General features: G+C 32.2%; 6 long non-coding RNA genes across 6 annotated transcripts; all 6 read left to right on the plus strand.

Annotated features, from left to right (window-relative positions):
• On the plus strand, nucleotides 826-1,087 carry LOC109354582. The gene is made up of 3 exons (XR_002108577.1): nucleotides 826-848; nucleotides 949-984; nucleotides 1,032-1,087. It is a non-coding gene; the product is annotated as an uncharacterized LOC109354582 (long non-coding RNA).
• On the plus strand, nucleotides 1,498-1,807 carry LOC109354581. Its single transcript, XR_002108576.1, has 3 exons — nucleotides 1,498-1,520; nucleotides 1,621-1,656; nucleotides 1,704-1,807. It is a non-coding gene; the product is annotated as an uncharacterized LOC109354581 (long non-coding RNA).
• Nucleotides 2,164-2,473, plus strand: LOC109354578. Its single transcript, XR_002108573.1, has 3 exons — nucleotides 2,164-2,186; nucleotides 2,287-2,322; nucleotides 2,370-2,473. It is a non-coding gene; the product is annotated as an uncharacterized LOC109354578 (long non-coding RNA).
• Nucleotides 2,830-3,139, plus strand: LOC109354579. The gene is made up of 3 exons (XR_002108574.1): nucleotides 2,830-2,852; nucleotides 2,953-2,988; nucleotides 3,036-3,139. It is a non-coding gene; the product is annotated as an uncharacterized LOC109354579 (long non-coding RNA).
• On the plus strand, nucleotides 3,496-3,805 carry LOC109354580. Its single transcript, XR_002108575.1, has 3 exons — nucleotides 3,496-3,518; nucleotides 3,619-3,654; nucleotides 3,702-3,805. It is a non-coding gene; the product is annotated as an uncharacterized LOC109354580 (long non-coding RNA).
• LOC109354577 lies at nucleotides 4,162-4,471 on the plus strand. The gene is made up of 3 exons (XR_002108572.1): nucleotides 4,162-4,184; nucleotides 4,285-4,320; nucleotides 4,368-4,471. It is a non-coding gene; the product is annotated as an uncharacterized LOC109354577 (long non-coding RNA).

Raw genomic sequence — 12,961 nt, forward strand, 5'->3', positions numbered from 1 at the left:
AATGAGAGACTATAGTGTCTGAGCAATGTAGGTTCTCCTTTTCCGCATGATAGTGGTAAATCAGGTCCACAATAATATTAGTCTGAACAACGTAAAGTAAAACGACCCATCATTAGTAAAGTATTTATTGTCAGCTTAGATAAAGGTAAAACAACGTAATCCATTATGATTAAAACATATACCTTGAAGTATATTAGATTCTCTCTTTATAAATAGAGAGAACCATCCATAAAGGAAACTTACTCTCATTCTAATTTCCTTCTCTAAAATATGCATTTATGTTGACTTGGTCTTTTTAGGTACTCACTTAATGTAATCCCATAAATAAAAATTTGACCATAAATTTGCATTTTAATTTACCATCTAGAAGAGCAAGCTAAGATAACTTCTAGATGGACATATATGACGGATGGGGATCACCCATCCCCATTTCCATCCCATTTGATGTCCCTAACCAATTATAAATTTGCATTTCCTTCCCATAAATTTGCATTTTAATTGGCCATCTAGTAGAGCAGGCTAAGAGTGCTTCTAGATGGAGATATAGGACATACACTGTTTCTCTGAAACACTTGGGGAATTTGTTCTTTTGTTTAAGGTAGTCTCCACTCTCCACATGTTTCTGCTAACTTTGTATCTGGCTCTTAGTGAGTCCTTACTTTATTATATGTTGTTTGGCACATTTTACATATGTGGACCCGGCATCTTCCGGAATTCATTTATTGTTCTATTGAATGTAAGATCCTAATAAGGTTGATGTATTTGTAATGGTTATAGTAGCGTCTTTTTGTTACATTAATACCTTGCCACACATCCATGCACTTATTTTTGAACTGAGCTGAGTATTTGTAATGGTTATGAGATGTTGCTAGTGAGGAATATGCAGAGCATATTCTTTTTGTACATGTAATGCAACCAATAAATTTGCCTTTTTCTTCTGATTAGTAGTGGATGCATATGTACATGGTACTTGTACTCATTCCTGTTTTCATCAAAGCTCTGTTTGAAACAATTAGTTCGAAATTGAGAAGTTTACTGAAAACTGAAAAATGATGAAGTGATTGTTGAGTAAAACTAGCATATATATATATATATATATATATGTATAGTTTATGTCTTTATGGTTGAAAAAGTAGTTGATAACTTTCGGATTGTAGCTAAAATATTAATTGGCCATCTAGTAGAGCAGGCTAAGAGTGCTTCTAGATGGAGATATAGGACATACACTGTTTCTCTGAAACACTTGGGGAATTTGTTCTTTTGTTTAAGGTAGTCTCCACTCTCCACATGTTTCTGCTAACTTTGTATCTGGCTCTTAGTGAGTCCTTACTTTATTATATGTTGTTTGGCACATTTTACATATGTGGACCCGGCATCTTCCGGAATTCATTTATTGTTCTATTGAGATGTAAGATCCTAATAAGGTTGATGTATTTGTAATGGTTATAGTAGCGTCTTTTTGTTACATTAATACCTTGCCACACATCCATGCACTTATTTTTGAACTGAGCTGAGTATTTGTAATGGTTATGAGATGTTGCTAGTGAGGAATATGCAGAGCATATTCTTTTTGTACATGTAATGCAACCAATAAATTTGCCTTTTTCTTCTGATTAGTAGTGGATGCATATGTACATGGTACTTGTACTCATTCCTGTTTTCATCAAAGCTCTGTTTGAAACAATTAGTTCGAAATTGAGAAGTTTACTGAAAACTGAAAAATGATGAAGTGATTGTTGAGTAAAACTAGCATATATATATATATATATGTATAGTTTATGTCTTTATGGTTGAAAAAGTAGTTGATAACTTTCGGATTGTAGCTAAAATATTAATTGGCCATCTAGTAGAGCAGGCTAAGAGTGCTTCTAGATGGAGATATAGGACATACACTGTTTCTCTGAAACACTTGGGGAATTTGTTCTTTTGTTTAAGGTAGTCTCCACTCTCCACATGTTTCTGCTAACTTTGTATCTGGCTCTTAGTGAGTCCTTACTTTATTATATGTTGTTTGGCACATTTTACATATGTGGACCCGGCATCTTCCGGAATTCATTTATTGTTCTATTGAGATGTAAGATCCTAATAAGGTTGATGTATTTGTAATGGTTATAGTAGCGTCTTTTTGTTACATTAATACCTTGCCACACATCCATGCACTTATTTTTGAACTGAGCTGAGTATTTGTAATGGTTATGAGATGTTGCTAGTGAGGAATATGCAGAGCATATTCTTTTTGTACATGTAATGCAACCAATAAATTTGCCTTTTTCTTCTGATTAGTAGTGGATGCATATGTACATGGTACTTGTACTCATTCCTGTTTTCATCAAAGCTCTGTTTGAAACAATTAGTTCGAAATTGAGAAGTTTACTGAAAACTGAAAAATGATGAAGTGATTGTTGAGTAAAACTAGCATATATATATATATATATGTATAGTTTATGTCTTTATGGTTGAAAAAGTAGTTGATAACTTTCGGATTGTAGCTAAAATATTAATTGGCCATCTAGTAGAGCAGGCTAAGAGTGCTTCTAGATGGAGATATAGGACATACACTGTTTCTCTGAAACACTTGGGGAATTTGTTCTTTTGTTTAAGGTAGTCTCCACTCTCCACATGTTTCTGCTAACTTTGTATCTGGCTCTTAGTGAGTCCTTACTTTATTATATGTTGTTTGGCACATTTTACATATGTGGACCCGGCATCTTCCGGAATTCATTTATTGTTCTATTGAGATGTAAGATCCTAATAAGGTTGATGTATTTGTAATGGTTATAGTAGCGTCTTTTTGTTACATTAATACCTTGCCACACATCCATGCACTTATTTTTGAACTGAGCTGAGTATTTGTAATGGTTATGAGATGTTGCTAGTGAGGAATATGCAGAGCATATTCTTTTTGTACATGTAATGCAACCAATAAATTTGCCTTTTTCTTCTGATTAGTAGTGGATGCATATGTACATGGTACTTGTACTCATTCCTGTTTTCATCAAAGCTCTGTTTGAAACAATTAGTTCGAAATTGAGAAGTTTACTGAAAACTGAAAAATGATGAAGTGATTGTTGAGTAAAACTAGCATATATATATATATATATGTATAGTTTATGTCTTTATGGTTGAAAAAGTAGTTGATAACTTTCGGATTGTAGCTAAAATATTAATTGGCCATCTAGTAGAGCAGGCTAAGAGTGCTTCTAGATGGAGATATAGGACATACACTGTTTCTCTGAAACACTTGGGGAATTTGTTCTTTTGTTTAAGGTAGTCTCCACTCTCCACATGTTTCTGCTAACTTTGTATCTGGCTCTTAGTGAGTCCTTACTTTATTATATGTTGTTTGGCACATTTTACATATGTGGACCCGGCATCTTCCGGAATTCATTTATTGTTCTATTGAGATGTAAGATCCTAATAAGGTTGATGTATTTGTAATGGTTATAGTAGCGTCTTTTTGTTACATTAATACCTTGCCACACATCCATGCACTTATTTTTGAACTGAGCTGAGTATTTGTAATGGTTATGAGATGTTGCTAGTGAGGAATATGCAGAGCATATTCTTTTTGTACATGTAATGCAACCAATAAATTTGCCTTTTTCTTCTGATTAGTAGTGGATGCATATGTACATGGTACTTGTACTCATTCCTGTTTTCATCAAAGCTCTGTTTGAAACAATTAGTTCGAAATTGAGAAGTTTACTGAAAACTGAAAAATGATGAAGTGATTGTTGAGTAAAACTAGCATATATATATATATATATGTATAGTTTATGTCTTTATGGTTGAAAAAGTAGTTGATAACTTTCGGATTGTAGCTAAAATATTAATTGGCCATCTAGTAGAGCAGGCTAAGAGTGCTTCTAGATGGAGATATAGGACATACACTGTTTCTCTGAAACACTTGGGGAATTTGTTCTTTTGTTTAAGGTAGTCTCCACTCTCCACATGTTTCTGCTAACTTTGTATCTGGCTCTTAGTGAGTCCTTACTTTATTATATGTTGTTTGGCACATTTTACATATGTGGACCCGGCATCTTCCGGAATTCATTTATTGTTCTATTGAGATGTAAGATCCTAATAAGGTTGATGTATTTGTAATGGTTATAGTAGCGTCTTTTTGTTACATTAATACCTTGCCACACATCCATGCACTTATTTTTGAACTGAGCTGAGTATTTGTAATGGTTATGAGATGTTGCTAGTGAGGAATATGCAGAGCATATTCTTTTTGTACATGTAATGCAACCAATAAATTTGCCTTTTTCTTCTGATTAGTAGTGGATGCATATGTACATGGTACTTGTACTCATTCCTGTTTTCATCAAAGCTCTGTTTGAAACAATTAGTTCGAAATTGAGAAGTTTACTGAAAACTGAAAAATGATGAAGTGATTGTTGAGTAAAACTAGCATATATATATATATATATGTATAGTTTATGTCTTTATGGTTGAAAAAGTAGTTGATAACTTTCGGATTGTAGCTAAAATATTAATTGGCCATCTAGTAGAGCAGGCTAAGAGTGCTTCTAGATGGAGATATAGGACATACACTGTTTCTCTGAAACACTTGGGGAATTTGTTCTTTTGTTTAAGGTAGTCTCCACTCTCCACATGTTTCTGCTAACTTTGTATCTGGCTCTTAGTGAGTCCTTACTTTATTATATGTTGTTTGGCACATTTTACATATGTGGACCCGGCATCTTCCGGAATTCATTTATTGTTCTATTGAGATGTAAGATCCTAATAAGGTTGATGTATTTGTAATGGTTATAGTAGCAAACCTCTGTTTGAAACAATTAGTTCGAAATTGAGAAGTTTACTCAAAACTGGAAAATGATGAAGTGATTGTTGAGTAAAACTAGCATATATATATATGTATAGTTTATGTCTTTATGGTTGAAAAAGTAGTTGATAACTTTCGGATTGTAGCTAAAATATTAATTGGCCATCTAGTAGAGCAGGCTAAGAGTGCTTCTAGATGGAGATATAGGACATACACTGTTTCTCTGAAACACTTGGGGAATTTGTTCTTTTGTTTAAGGTAGTCTCCACTCTCCACATGTTTCTGCTAACTTTGTATCTGGCTCTTAGTGAGTCCTTACTTTACCTGAAAAAATGATGTTGACTAAAACTAGCTTATATATGTGATAGTTTATGCTTTTATTGTGGCTAAAATATTATATATGCATAAGTAGCTTATTGGACGAACAATTTAACAAAAGCTACATGAAATTTGTTAAATAACAAAAAGACATCTAATAATATGTTTTTTTATTTATTATTATTTGTTTGTTTACTTACTGCTTAATTAATTATGAAATAAAGGTAAGGTTTTTTATGGATATATATTGTTATTTAGTATATATAACATTAAAGGGCAATGACGAAATATACTTATTGAATTTTCATTTATGGATTTTGGATAACTATTTTGTTTCTGAATTTAACTTTTAGAAATTATAATTTTTAATTTTACAAACTTGTAGATTGAAACAAAAAAAATCACAATATGTCTAACAAGCTAATATCATTTAACCAAAATAGGGTACTGTCAAAAGCAATTTTTTATTGTTAAATCAGTTAAAACTTAAGATTAACCCTTTATTTTGGTTAAATGATATTAGCTTTAGCCTTTGTTATAGCATTTTTTTGAAAATTGATTTTGGAATTTTTTATACAATTTTTTTAGAATTAAGTTTAATATCTATACAATATTAATATAAATTGATTTAATATATCTATCATTTATCATTCATGTCCATTATTATTTTTTATTTAAGAGGGGCATTAACGCAATGCACGATATGATATGTTGCCCGTGGAAAAAGAAAACCCGTGGAAAAAGAAAATGTATAGATTGTTTTGTCTTTCTAATTACATTAATTATTCTATTAAGAAAATACTAATTAATTAACATAGAATAGAATGGAAAAGGTAATTAAACGAATCATAATAGTAATGAAGGTGATTTTATAAAATATATCTAATTTTATGCGTAAGATAAGAGTTTTATATATTGTTAGTTTATCATCTATTATTCATTTCAATCATCATGACTCTTAAAAAATAAATATAAATGAACGATATATGATATATTTACTATATATAAATATTTATATTAACAGTGCATAAATATTACATTCATTTTTAATATATTTAGTGAAGCAAACTATATTACCTAAACTACTTAATTTTCATAAGAATATCCAAAATGTTGATATAAGATAGAATTAGTATTTAAAGTGGGAACTTAGATTTTGCAAGTCAATTTTTGGGTTGTGAAATGTAAGGTCTACTATATCCATCCATTAGCTATATATTTATAATGAATAGAAATTAATTGTCCAAAAATGTTATCCTCCCAACCAATTAGACTGTTTTCATATTATTATTGTGTGTAAAATAAGTTAGCAATGATTTTTGATTTTTTTTACTAACATATAAAACGATATAGTTAGCTTTAAACATGAGAGAAAAGACATGCATGCATGTTACAAATCTTTATCACTCTTGCACCCAATAGGAAAGTGGAGATTATCCGTCTAAAAATTTGGTATTTCATTGTGTATTAATTCTATCAAAAAATTGTCAACTATTTAAGAAAATAAATCACAAAAATATAAAATATTTTATTATTTGTTGTAATATGATAACACTTAAGTTTAAGAATAGTATATTGTGGGACATTATATAACACTTAAGTTAAGAACTACATTACATCTAATAATTTAACTAACCCTTTTTCTTTTGCATTTGGATGCTATGATAATAACATGCCCTTCAATTATTACACTTGCTTTTCCCTCCTTCCAAAAATGGTGAATCTTTTTATCAATGGATCATTCATTTGGAGAAGGAATGCCACCCATTGAAGCAGTCTATAAACCCTCAACCTTGCCCATAGTGTTTCGGATATGTGAGAGAAATTTCAAGACTCTTATTGGTTTACGCATTTACACATTCATGCCACAAGTGAAAGCTTGTGTTTGTGCAAATCAGTGAGACAATAATTTAAGATTCCACTTCAGCTTTTCACAATTTGGTACTCTTTTTGTTAAATTCTGCAGCAAAAAGAGAAAAAAGAAACCACTTTGGCAATTAATTTGAGTCAGTTTTGTATCATCTAGTGTGTAGTGGTTGTAATGGCAATTAATTTTAGCAACCTATGTTTTCATGAAGTTACTAAAGTAAAGTAAAATCCTTCAAAGTACAGCAAAATAAAGAAACCACAAAATATGAACTCAGCAAGTGCTATAACCTGACGAAAGGAGACACAAAATAATAAAGCTAAGCAAACTCTGTTCCACAGATTACCTTAGCAAAAGAGGAAGTTAAGGGTCAAACTTTATTGTTGATCAAATGTTAAAACTCTTACCAGATATTTATCATAAAAATAAATATTCTGATATCAGATATGTGTTAAAATTAGTCAAATAAATATAAAATCTGAGATATCAGATATGTGTTAAAATTAGTCAAATAAATATAAAATCTGATAGATACATTCAAAGGGTTCATGAACCTCCATCCATGCATTTCCATTCTCTTTTAAATGAATTTTTCTTTAATAAGAATAAAAATGCACTTAGGAATTTTTAGCACCCTATGTTTTCATGTATGGGGCAATACTTTATTGTATTGTAGAATATAGTAGTAGTTAGTAAAGTAAAGTAAACTCATTCAAAGTCTATCAAATAAAAAAGAAACCACTTTCGTAAATTGATTCCTTTCATCTGATCTAGTCTAGTTCTTGTAAAGGTGATGTGGTGGAAAGTACTATTTAGTAAAACTTTATATTTTCAACATTAAAACTTGTTATCTCACTCATATAAAAATAAATGTGATATTGTTAATAGTCAAACATTTATTCAATTTTTTTTTGACATAATGTAAAATATCATTATCATTATCAGTAAAGCAAAAAGTAATAATTATTAAGGACAATAAAAAATAATAAAAATTACTTACATTTAATAATGTGAATCATATATGGAAGTCCAATTTTTTTAGACAAACAATTTTGTAAATTAAAACTGTGAATGAGTACATAAAATAATATTGACTTTCAAAAATATTTTGTATAGATTTCTAAATTTATAATTTTGTTTATTTATAGTCAATTAATATTATCTTTACATGTCCTTTATATTCTTGTGCTTAGTCACACCTATATATACCAAGAACTCTATTACAAAACATATGGACAATAAACAATTATATCATGAATTAATTCAAGTGAATATAGGAATTGTACCATAATTGGTTAGTGCCAGCCGAATACAACTGGTACACAGGTAAATTTATTCTTAATATCAGTACCGTATAACAATTATACTGGTCATGCAATTATATCCACTAAACTGATCAGAACTAGTCGAAATCAAATATATCGTTTAATTTTCAATTGAACCGTACAAATTATACCGTTCAACTTTTATTTAAAATTAATTTTTTAATCAAAATAAAAAATTGATAATTTTTTATTGATTTTTCAATATTATTGTTAATATAATATATATTTATATCTAACTTCACCGATATAGGGTTTAATAAATAAACCACCAATTAAATTGCTATACCATTATATCAATACCCTAACTTTGATAATTAGAAAAATATTAATAACATTGGTTCCCATCATATCTAACTACATATATTTGTATATTTTATTATTATTTATTTTAAGTCACTTTAATGAATGCTATTAGGAGTCAAGACATTCATCATGAAATTAAATAACAAAAACTTTATATGGGACAGTGTGGTTTTGAATATTTATATATTAAAATTCACGCCTTATTTAATATTTTGAATGACCAATTCTTACTTTTGAATATTTACTTAGTTCTACTAGGATAATTTGCACATCTGTCATATATTTTATTTTGCTTTGAAAAAACGAGAAAAAACTCAGCATTAAAAGTTTGTAAAATAACAGCAAAACAATGATTTCTGATTTCTTTTTACTGACATGGAACACAGTGAGAAAAGACATGTTAAACTCTTTGTCTCTCTCTTCTCTTTAATTTAATGGAACACAGTGAGAAAAGATGCATGTTACATCTCTTTGTCTCTCTCATTCTCTTGTGCCATCCAACCATACATTTCCATTCTCTTCTCTTTGATACAAAAATGGAGTTAGTAAATTTTAGCCACACCATTAAAGTAAAGTAAAATCATTCAAAGTATAGCAAAAGAAAAGAAGAAACCACTTTGGTTTATATTTGATAAAATATTGATGCACACTTTCTAGAAGCTTCCACACTTGTGTAGAAACAAGTAGTGATGATTGTACCATAATATCTAGAATTATCCTAAGCTTCTAGTATATTCTATTATAGGCATTTAGTATTATAATTAAAGAAGTATCTAGAAATCTTGAGAAAAATGTATACTAGATACTTATGGAACCATCTAGAAATTCATAAGTGTTGTAGAAAGCCTATAAATAGGCACTCACCCTTCATTTGTAAAGCATCCAAATAAGAAGCAAATTATTCTAAGTTGTGTAGCTCCAAAGCTTCTCCACTTCTATTTTCACTACTATAACTTCCATTTCTAAAATACTATCAGTGGCATCAGAGCTACGTTTGGTCATACACTGGGCGTAGAATATTACTCTATCCATTTCCAACTATCTCCAAGAATCTCACATCCAAACTAAACCATATTTATACACTTTGAGCTATGGCTAGCACTATTCAATCATCATCAATTCCTATCCCAATTTTCACTGGAGAAAACTATGATTTTTGGAATACAAAAATGACTACTTTCTTCCGGTCCCAAGATTTGTGGGATATTGTAGAAGAAGGATTCACTACTCCAGAGAATACTTCAACTCTTACCGTGGCTCAGAAAAAGGAGTTGAAAGAGAATGTGCAAAAGGATGCAAAAGCGTTATTTATTCTACAACAAGCCTTGGCGGAAACTATCTTTCCAAGAATAATGGGAGCTACAAGTGCCAAAGAAGCATGGGATACACTAAAGGAGGAGTTTCATGGCAGTGATAAGGTACGCACCATTAAACTTCAAACTCTTAGGCGTGAGTTTGAATTACTTAAGATGAAAGAGTCTGAGACCATAAAAGACTATTATTCTAAAATAAAAGAAATAGTCAATCAAATGAAAGCCTATGGGGAAAATATTCTTGACAAAAGAATTGTTGAGAAAATTCTGATTTCAATTCCCCAAAAATATGACTCAATAGTTACTACGATTGAGCAAACCAAAGATTTGTCTACTCTATCAGTAACAGAACTAATGGGCTCTCTAGAAGCTTATGAGCAAAGATTGAGTAGGCATGATGAAGGTTCACTAGAAAATGCCTTTCAATCAAAGCTCAGACTAAGGTCTCAGAATAAAGAATATCAAAGAAGAAATAATATTGGTGCGGAACATTCTAGAAACAAAGAGATTTCTAAAGATTTCTCTAGAAACAATCAAGCAAAATATCTTCCTTGCGGCATATGCCAGAAGTCAGGCCATTCAGAAAAATATTGTCGATATCGAGGAAAGATACAATGCCAATATTGCAAAAGATTTGGGCACTCAGAGCAAAATTGTCGCAACAAAAATAATCATCAGGCCAATTTCACTGAAGAATGCAAACATGACCAACAACTATTCTATGCCAACCAAGTCTGTAGTCGTGATAAAGAAGAAAACTGGTACTTGGATAGTGGTTGTAGTAACCACATGGCTAAGGACGGGAGCATTTTCAAAGATATTGATGAGTCTGTCAGAGTGCAAGTTCGATTAGGTAATGGCACCATGGTTGAGTCTAAAGGCAAAGGCACTGTCATGGTGGAGACACAATCAGGTACGCGACTTATCAAAGATGTCTTACTAGTTCCTAACCTTAAAGAAAATCTCTTGAGTATTGGCCAAATGATGGAAAAAGGTTACTCTCTCCACTTTGAGGGAGATACATGCAATATATATGACAATAATAGAAAGTTTGAAATAGCCCAAGTTAAAATGGAGAAAAGAAATAGAAGTTTTCCAATAACTTGGAAATATGCTACTAACATCGCTATGAAGGTTCAAGTTGATGAATCATGGCTATGGCATCGAAGATTTGGTCATCTTAATAACCAAGCCTTAAAGCTATTATATCATAAAAGAATGATGAAGGATCTTCCATGCATCCAAGAGAATGAAGGAGCTTGTGAAGGATGTCTACTTGGGAAGCAACATAGACTACCTTTTTCAAGTGGGAAATCTTGGAGAGCAAAACGCTTGTTGGAGCTCATCCATACTGACGTATGTGGACCAATGAGGACGCCATCCCTCACTAATAACAGGTATTTCATCCTCTTCATTGATGACTTTTCTAGAATGACATGGGTCTATTTTATAAAAGAAAAATCAGAAGTCTTTGGAATATTCAAGAAGTTCAAGGCCTTTGTCGAGAAGCAAAGCGGGAAACATATAAAAGTACTCAGAAGCGATCGTGGCAAAGAGTACAACTCTCACGAATTTGATAAATTTTGTGAGGATGAAGGCATAGAGCGTCAACTCACAGTTGCTTACACTCCACAACAAAATGGGGTGTCTGAAAGGAAAAATCGCACGGTCATGGAGATGGCTAGATCGATGCTCAAGGAGAAAGGTTTGCCAAACACCTTTTGGGCCGAAGCAGTTTACACAGCTGTCTACATAATGAATAGATGTCCAACAAAGGCAGTCGAAGGTAAAACTCCTATAGAAGCTTGGAGCGGTAGGAAGCCATCAGCTAAACATCTAAGAGTTTTTGGATCTATCTGTTATATACATGTCCCAAAAGAAAAGAGACACAAACTAGAAGACAAGACGATAAGAGGCATCTTCTTGGGATATAGCACACAGTCAAAAGGCTATCGCATATACAATCTAGAAACGAAGAAACTTATCATCAGTCGAGATGTTGAAGTTGATGAAAGTGACGCTTGGAACTGGAATGAAGGCAAGATTGAGAGACACAACATCTCCATACCAACACAACAACCACAAGTAACTGGGGAAGTAGAAGAAGCAACAGAAGATCCAGGTACGCCAACTACACTCCCACATGAACAATCTTCACCAGAATCTTCTCCGAGACGAGTAAGATCCTTAGTAGATATATATGAGACATGCAACTTGGCCATAGTTGAACCTGGAAGCTTTGAAGAAGCATCAAGGCAAGAAGTATGGGTCAAGGCAATGGAAGAAGAGATAAAGATGATCGAGAAAAACAACACGTGGGAGCTAGTAGATTGTCCAAAAGATAAAGACATCATCGGAGTAAAATGGGTGTATAAAACAAAGCTCAATCCTGATGGCACTATACAGAAGCACAAGGCGAGATTAGTAGCCAAGGGCTACTCCCAACAACCAGGAATCGACTATAATGAGACATTTGCTCCAGTTGCTCGTCTAGATACTATAAGAGCTCTAATAGCTCTTGCAGCAAAAAGAGGATGGAGCATTTACCAGCTAGATGTCAAGTCTGCATTCCTCAATGGAGTACTTCAAGAAGAGATCTATGTGGAGCAGCCAGAAGGGTTCATGAGCAAGGGCAACGAAAACAAAGTGCTACGATTGAAGAAGGCTCTATATGGCTTGAAGCAAGCTCCTCGAGCATGGTATAGTAGAATTGACCAGTACTTCGTCGATAAAGGATTCAGGAGGAGTAAGAGTGAGCCTACACTATACATTAAGTCCCAAGGTCAGTATGATACTTTAATAGTTTCCTTGTACGTAGATGATCTTATATACACTGGAAACAATATAAAGATGATAACAGAGTTCAAAGAAGACATGATGAAGACATTCGAGATGACAGACCTAGGCTTAATGCACTACTTCCTTGGAATTGAGGTAAATCAAAGAAAAGAAGGTATATTCATCTCACAGAAGAAATACATAGAAGAACTACTAAAGAAGTTCAAGATGTGTGAGTGCAAACCAGTTGCTACTCCGCTCGTGACTA

This window comes from Lupinus angustifolius, chromosome LG08, assembly GCF_001865875.1.
Source record: "Lupinus angustifolius cultivar Tanjil chromosome LG08, LupAngTanjil_v1.0, whole genome shotgun sequence".
NCBI classification, from domain to species: Eukaryota; Viridiplantae; Streptophyta; class Magnoliopsida; order Fabales; family Fabaceae; genus Lupinus; species Lupinus angustifolius.